The sequence below is a fragment of the Lycium barbarum genome, chromosome 1, assembly GCF_019175385.1.
Source record: "Lycium barbarum isolate Lr01 chromosome 1, ASM1917538v2, whole genome shotgun sequence".
NCBI lineage: Eukaryota > Viridiplantae > Streptophyta > Magnoliopsida > Solanales > Solanaceae > Lycium > Lycium barbarum.
The window spans coordinates 150,687,990-150,696,356 of NC_083337.1; the positions used below are offsets into that span (position 1 = coordinate 150,687,990).

Below are 8,367 nucleotides of genomic sequence, written 5' to 3' on the forward strand. Positions count from 1 at the left end.
GACCCAAATCGGCGGTAAGAGAAACACTACAATTTAAAGAATTAAATACATGGCGCAAATAAAATCTATATTTTTTATACAAATCTATAACATCCGCTCTACAAGTACTTCTAGGAATACCCTCAAATGATGGATTATAACAACGTTGAATATAAATAACAAACCCCAAACCCGAAGGAAAGGAAAATGGTAGAGCATCAAAAACAACCATTTTACTATTTCTACACAGTTTTTTTTTTGTCATACTTAAATTTTTTACCGGTTTGTGGGTTTATCGTCATTTGAATACCCCCACATTTGAAATCATTTGCTCTCCCCAAACATCCATATGTTTAACTTTCATATGATTATTTAGTGTACCCGTTCCACCATCCTTATAAATAGTTTGTTGCCTAAAAAAGCAGATACTTGTCTAAAAAGGTTAGATCTAAACTTTTTTCTTTTCTTCTAGAGTATATGTATTTTGTGAGTTAGAAATGATGCATTAGACTAACTGAATCTCATCTGCTCAAAGTTTGCTTGAAATTTATTCGTTTAGATATTCTGTATATGTTGTGACCCAAACATGATTTAGAAGTTAGAAATCATATCCAAAGTGTTCAAGCAGTTTCTTATGCAATTGGTGCATGAATGTATTATATTTGTGTTTAAGTACTGTTAAAAATCATGATCTCAAGTTATATAAATCTTTCTTTAAATCCCTGACGTTGTTTGGCCCGGTGATTTTAGTTTGTGTTTTACGAATGATGTAGAATGTTGTTGTTTTTGTGGTTGAGTATGTGACAAGAGAATACGATCTGAACTTTCTTTTGCTTCAGAGTTAAAAATCCTGCCTATATGTTAAGGCTAAAATGGTTCAGATATATTTAAACATCACTACAGTTGGTTATTCAAATCTGAATATAGACAATAAGTTCTATTAGAAGCCATGATTTTGGATTGTATGTGATTGACTTTGATCTCATGTTTGAGTAGTGTATGACGTTAGAATATAATTCTTTACGCGGTATTTCAAAAATTTCAAACTCTGTTCACTCTTTACTTTATTTGTCACTTAGGAAAACTGATTTTAGTATCTTTACTTAAACAGAGAATGAGATATTTATCTTCTAACTTAGAACGCTATTTAGGAAGCTTTCTGTCTGCAAAAGTTAGGTTTTTATGATTCTAGTTATCAGGACATTTACAATTGTTTGTTTTAATACGAATTTGCAGATTGTAAGTTTTCTTCTCTAAATTCTAATATTTGCTGAGAATCATATGTTCCTCTCTAACTCATGTTTACTTTCTTCTCTTTGGTTTGCATGAACACCGGAGCCGAAGAGTTTCACTTTGAAACTCAACGACACCGCTACCGCATGGAGTGTCTGCACATCCTCATTCTTTCTCGTCTCTCAAACGTTGAGTTACAAAGGTGATTTTTGCCCTTCTGTTGAAGCCTAAGATGGCCATTGATCATGTCACCTATTTTCGCTTCTTTTGCTAACCTGTGTTGGTGAATTATTTTTTATTTTCAATTATGTGTTCACTGTTGAAGGTAGAATCGTTATATAATTGATTAGTGACTAAGCCGTCATTAGCTAGTTAAAGTCTTTGCCTCATAACATAAACTTCCAAAACCAGTCCAGAAGTCTTGAATTTCTTCAAAACTTAAACTCTTAGTCAATATATTCCTAGTATATGCCTTTGTTAAAATAAACCTATTTTTGGGCTTTAGCAGAATTCAAAAATCCCTTTTTTTTTTTTTTTTTAAGTTAAAGGCCTCCAGGTGTTTATAATGGTCAATGACGATTTTCCTTAAAATTGAACAAGGATGTTTGTTTTCCCTTTCATCATTGTCTAGTTTCACTTTATACTTATTAAACTAATTATATACTTTATCACTGCTGTTCTAGTCATGAATAATTTTCTTATCTATACTTATATTCTGCACCGTAACACTAGCCTTAATTAATTAATTTAAGTCCGGACGATTAACCATTTTTAATAGATCTTAAAGGATGCTTAATACCTTCCCTTTAGATTAATTGAACCCTTACTTAGAATCTTTTGGTTTCGTAGATTTTAAATGGAGTTAACTTTAGACAATAGCTTTAATTAACTTTAGGTGTCCTAATTCACCATAAATAATTAGGTGGCGACTCCTTTACTTTAATTAATCCCGGAATTACCGAATGTTGTAAACCATTTTGACTCCGGTTAAAATGGGGTATAACAACCTCAAAGAATTAGTTTTGTATAGTTTAGTATTTTTAAGTTTCGATTCGACTTGTACAACATGCTAAGTTGATAATCATATTTCATTCGAATTATATTTGACTTATATACAATGGAGAATTATGACTTCGGCCAATAGTATTATTGAACTTTTTCTTTTAGGTTAGGGGCAGTTTTGACCTTTTCCCCGATATTTTACTCATAATTTGTGTCAAGCCGCTATAAATTTCAAATTCAGGCCTGATGTGTACATTATATTGATGACTCTAAAAGTAATATCATTGACTCAATAAGCATACATATAGCTGCAGGTCAAAAGTTGTAGTTCAAGAATAGGAGAAGCAATTAGAATGACTACACTGATGGATGATCATTGTTGGATCAAAAGCCAATCATGCTACTGCTGCCCACTCCTCAGGTAGAATATTCAGAAAGGCCCTTAGATATGGGAAAGACAGTCTTCAACCTTATCAGGGAAAGCTAAATGACTGTGTTAGCGCAGCTTTGTTGTTATTACAGCTTGGTTGTTGTTAAAAATTGAAACTTGTTTTAGGTCATGGAATAATTCTGATACTGGCCATATATGTGTTACCTCATAACCAAGGTTTATAGTTTTAAATTGCTGACTGCATTCATGAATCGGCCAAATTAAGACTTTCTTCAAACATTTTATCGGACATTAGAGTAAATGAAAGGTGTACCTAATTTTCTATGTTTTCTTCTAACGATGCAATAGTCGATGAGATGAATGTCCAGAGGATAATTATGATGGTGATCACGCTGCATCTTTGAGCTTCCATTGCTAGGAAGTTGGTATGGATTTTTGGGTTTGTAGTTTTGTGTTATTGAACTCTTTCATGCTAGAAATGAACGAAAATTGCCTAGTATTGGCCGGAAACAACATACATATTTGAGTAATTTGTATGCCATATGACTAGATGTAGTTAAATAATTAATAATAGAGGCAATAAGCTTTTAGTATGACGGATTTTATATATTATATATACTATTTTTTTTATCTGATAATATATATATATAATTAATTAATTATTTCAGTGTGGTATTCAGTATTTAGATCTTTTCTTTTCTATAAATACCGAATGTTTTGCCGAATATACCAAAAGTGTTGAAAATTTTAATTTTGATATGGTAATTCAATATTTACCAAAGTATACACACCCCCTAGGTGAGGCTGGGAGTTATGAATTATGTAATTTAGGTGTTTTAATTTCTTCTCGAAGAGAAAATTGAGGTATAAAAAATATGCGACGAGCTAGCTATTTGATATTAAGTTCAAAAACTTAGTGGTCAGCCAGCAAGACTAACCAATTACATTAGTGTTTTAGGTCACTTAAAATAAATTGATTTCTACAAAACATTAACTAATGTTTTTTCAAAAGAAACATACCCCCTTTTTCAGGTTGGACTTCTAATGATCTGTAAGTTTGGATCAGGTGAGCTTGTACATGTTGATTAATTAACATGACGTTCTATTCATTACTATGATTAATGATATGCGATGAAGAATAAGAAAAGATCATCACCTAACATAGAATACATGTGTAACATAGTAAATAAGCTATCCAGCACTTGCCTATATATTATTCCTGAATTGAGAGCCTTCACTTGACTTTCTTTATTACACGTACTGAATATGAAAAAGAAAAGGATTGAAGAAATTAAAAAGATAAAAGAAACAGATTGAAACACTAATGCATATATAACGTACACTAACTCGTTAGCTAGGGAAGACAACCAGAAGGAGGATTAGGATCAGTTGGCCATGAAATAGTGAAGCAACGACAGCAAACCCAACAGTCACTGCAATCATTGTCGGAAGTACAATCTCTAAAGCAAGTTTCAAGTTGTGGGTGTAATCTCCTCTTGAATCCCGAGAGTTCTTGATCAACAACGTCCGATGCAGCTTTAACTTGTGTCTTTGTGAACCACGACATATTGACTGACATATATAGGTCACCATCATAATTATTACAATCAAATTATGTATGATTGGTAGAGAAAATAAAAGGCAAAGTTCATGCTTAAAATTAAGAACATCCTTATACTTGCATACACATGAAATATAATACGGAAAAGGGCCAAATATACCGCTGTACTATCGGAAAAGGGCCAAAAATACCCTTCGTTATACTTTGAGTCCAAATATACCCCTGCTCTTATACTATTGGTTCAAATATACCCCTCTTCCGTTCAAGTTGGACATCCAATCCTACGTGGCACTAATTTTTGATGAGGTGGATGCCACGTGGCTTGACACGTCACCACCCCTAACCATTTTACGCCTTCCCTCTATTTGTTCTTCCACCATTTCCTTCCCCTACACCACCATTGCCACAACTAAGAATTGAGAATGTTGACACTTAAATAAAGACGAAGAACCGGGAAATGAAGAAATTTGGGAACGTGAAAATGCAAATATTTTAGGACCATGTTCCAAGAATTAAGATTTGGGAGGTGCTGCCTAAGATGGTAACGACACTGAAGCCCTATCAATATTCCTCTGATTCAGATTGAGCTTTCAAGGAGCATATTTTATTTTTGAGTGCTAATGGGATGTTTTTTCTGGGTATAAGCAATTGTACACTGTTTTTGTAACAATCATCTTGATCCTTGTTTTGATACTTATTGATCACTGCCAGGTATATCTTGGTAATTCAATTGACTTTGCCAGTTCTTATCATTGTGCCGAAGGAATTCTCCGTCTTTATGTAAGTGCCAAAATTCTCAATTCTTAGTTGTGGTAATGATGGTGGAAGGGAAGGAAATGTTGGAAGAATAAATAGAGGGAAAGGATAAAATAGGTTAGGGGTGGTGAGGTGCCAGGCCACGTGGCATTCACCTCATCAAATATTAGTGTCACATAGGATTGAATGTCCAACTTGGACAACTTTAACGGGGCAGGGGGTATATTTGAACCAATAGTATAACAGCAGGGGTATATTTGGACCCAAAGTATAACGAAGGGTATATTTGGCCCTTTTCCGATAGTACAGGGGTATATTTGGCCCTTCTCCGAATATAATATAATATGCATAAAGTAACATAAGTAGATACATACATATATAGCGATTGAAACAATAACATAGAACTGTAATATTAAGATAAAGTGAAATGGGTACTAACCAATGGCTATCATAAAGAGCACAGTGAAGACAATACCAAACTTGAACAACGCCATGATAGGAGTAGTATTTCACACTTTTTGAACTTTTGTATGAGTGTCTCATTGTTTCTGTGGCATAAATGCATAATAGATCCCTGATATGAGAAGCTAGCTCTGGATAATGGTCCAGGCTGTTATGTTTTTATTTATTCCTAACTTAGCTTTTTAATGTTTAAATCTTGCCCAGGTTAGTCTCCTTTTTTTATATAACATGATAGATATTTTTGAGTTACTTCTCTTATACTTCTTGTCACTAAGAGTTAATGTTGTCAGATTTAGACACATAGCCCCATGAATTGACATGATTTCAGATATCTCTTTGATACGATTCGGATTGGGATAAACACCGAATCAACAACGAAAACGCGGAAAATTAAGATAGAATAGAAATCAAAGATGAGAAGTGAAGAAATAGGGATGAAAATAGAGGGATAAAAGCATGGCCCACTTAGGTTTGGATTTATGAACAAACTTGGATATATTATCCAACCCCTTCCAATTGAATTCAACCTAAGGAACCGATACTATTTGAAACCAAATTAGAGACAATCAATCGAATCCACAAATGACAACTCTAATATGAAATCAATGAAAAAGGGTTCATAGCCAACAAAAGAATCCACCTATGAAGAACTATAACTATCATCAAACCTACAATCTTTCATATCTAATGAGTAATCTCAATACATCATCATTCATAAACTAGCTAATGAAATAAACTAAGTAGATTATTTATTAAACTAGCTAATGAAATAAACTAAGTAGATTATTTATACTCCTAGGCTAAAGAAGACTAGACTAACTATTACAAAAATACCCTTAATAAAGTAAGAGCCTTGTTTGGTAGTTTTCTTTAGGGATAATGGCTTGAATTGAGAAAATAGCCCTCTTACATAGCTAGCCACCATCGTGTCCCGTCTTCTTATCTTCGCTCCATACGACCAAGCAATCATTCATACGTCATATGCCCGATTTGGCTCATGTGTGCTCCTTAGGATCGTATCACTCTTCTATGAAGACATATGTGGCAATAACTACTAGCATATTTTTTAGTAAGACTTTGCTCTTAAATCAAGGAAAGAGTTGCAAATTTGAATAATTAAAATCTCGAAAAATACTTGAAGAATTCCGTCGGACTACTCATGCAACCTTTGACAAATTGTTGAAAGAGGTCTATTACGGTTCTTAATAGTACCTCTAATAATTAAGAAAAACCTTCAATCAAGTCTTTTTATTTTTAATTTTGTCTCCATATGTTGTTAATGCAAATTGGCAGAAAGTAGAAAGAAGTCTATCGTAATCCAAATAATGCCTTGTAATAATATATGAAAATTAGTTACCAAAAAAATATGAAAATGGATTAGCTCTAGCAAGTTCTCTCTCAGCATTCCCTATAAAAAGACTAATGATATTGTCAATAAGGCTCAAGTATTGCACTCATTGACCCATGAATTGACATAATTTTAGATCCACTATTTCCGGAGTGCATGTGAATACTAACGGTTAACACTTTACTCTCTTAATATTAAAGGATTCGAAAATAATACTACTTTCACGTTAAATGAAAACGGTAACCCCTTATATGATATTTTTTGGTGAGACTTTTTTTTTTAATAAAAATCTTCTTTTTTTAGAACTAAAATACAAAAATATATAACTCTTGCTTATTAGATATAACTTGCTATAATATTTGCATAATTAAAATGACGATTGATTTCATATAACCAAGCATTTCTTCCATAATTCTCAACTGGATACTTTCTAAATGATTCTCAGATAATCAATTTCTAACGTGTCTTTGTCAACCATAAGTTCTGTTCAAGAAAGATTTATTCATGGAAAGTTCAATAATAATTGTAATATAGGAGTAATAATGTTAGTAAACAAAGAACACACAAAAAAAAATTAATATTTTGCGTAGTAGTTCCATCAGCTAAGATACATTTCACAATAATTTTCACATGAAATTGATTATTTAAGCATATTTTTTATTTTCAAAATAACTCTGTTGAGCCAAGCTGATAATTTCTTTTTCCTGAAAAAACAATCTGATTTTTATCCTATATAGAATATTTTTCTAATTATATTTACTTCTTTGAGGGTTAAAGAAGAAATGTTTGGTCACGTGAAATCAATCGGCATAGTTGAGTGCTTATGTTTATGCAAATATATGAGCAGCTTAAATATAATAAATTAGAGTTAAATTTTCATTTTTAGTTTTAGAAAAATATATTTTTTAAAAAAGAAAAAAAAAACTCATCGCAAAATACTGTATAAGGGGGTCGTTCCCATTCAATATGTGGCGGGGTATTGTTTTCTAACCCTTAAATTTTGAGGGGGGGGGGGGGGGGAGTGGAATTGACTCAAGATGAATCCAATATGATATGTAATGCACTTATTATTAAAGAGTTAATGGTCAAAAACACACTTGAACTATAATTTTTTCGCGAGTTTCACACTCAAAATATTAGGTGTTTTCTTTTCCTGCATGAACTATTACCATCTATGTACTAAGCTTTTTTGTTGATTGAGGAACTTTAAGTAGACTTCTTTGCACATCACTTGGCAGAAGAAAGTTCAATAAAAACTTAGAAGAAGAAAAACTCAAAAGGAGGAAAGAAGAAAATTCTAGACTTACTAGGTTCCCCCTTTGGAGAGGAAGTTAGACGGATAGAATACAACTTAAAAGGGGAAAGCAATAGTGATCAGCACTGACTATGACTATGTAGTTGTAAAAACTCCATGAGAGCATTACTTCTCTTTCTATGTGGTTTCTACAGTATGTATAAAGTTTCATCTCTGGATATGTTCTGTATTTGGATATGTATCATATGTTTTACATTTCATGTGCATCATGTTAAATCCAATGGAGTAGCAAAACACTATGATTCAGGATGTTAAGCCAAGTTAAGTCTCAGTGCAAGATGAACACCCCAGATGCTGACCCAGTGACAGCAACTCAATGC

General features: G+C 32.8%; 1 long non-coding RNA gene across 1 annotated transcript; it reads left to right on the forward strand.

The window, feature by feature from the left end:
• Positions 1-419: 419 nt before the first annotated feature.
• On the forward strand, positions 420-3,122 carry LOC132644068 (uncharacterized). Its single transcript, XR_009583817.1, has 2 exons — positions 420-1,414; positions 2,529-3,122. It is a non-coding gene; the product is annotated as an uncharacterized LOC132644068 (long non-coding RNA).
• The last annotated feature ends 5,245 nt before the right edge of the window (positions 3,123-8,367 follow it).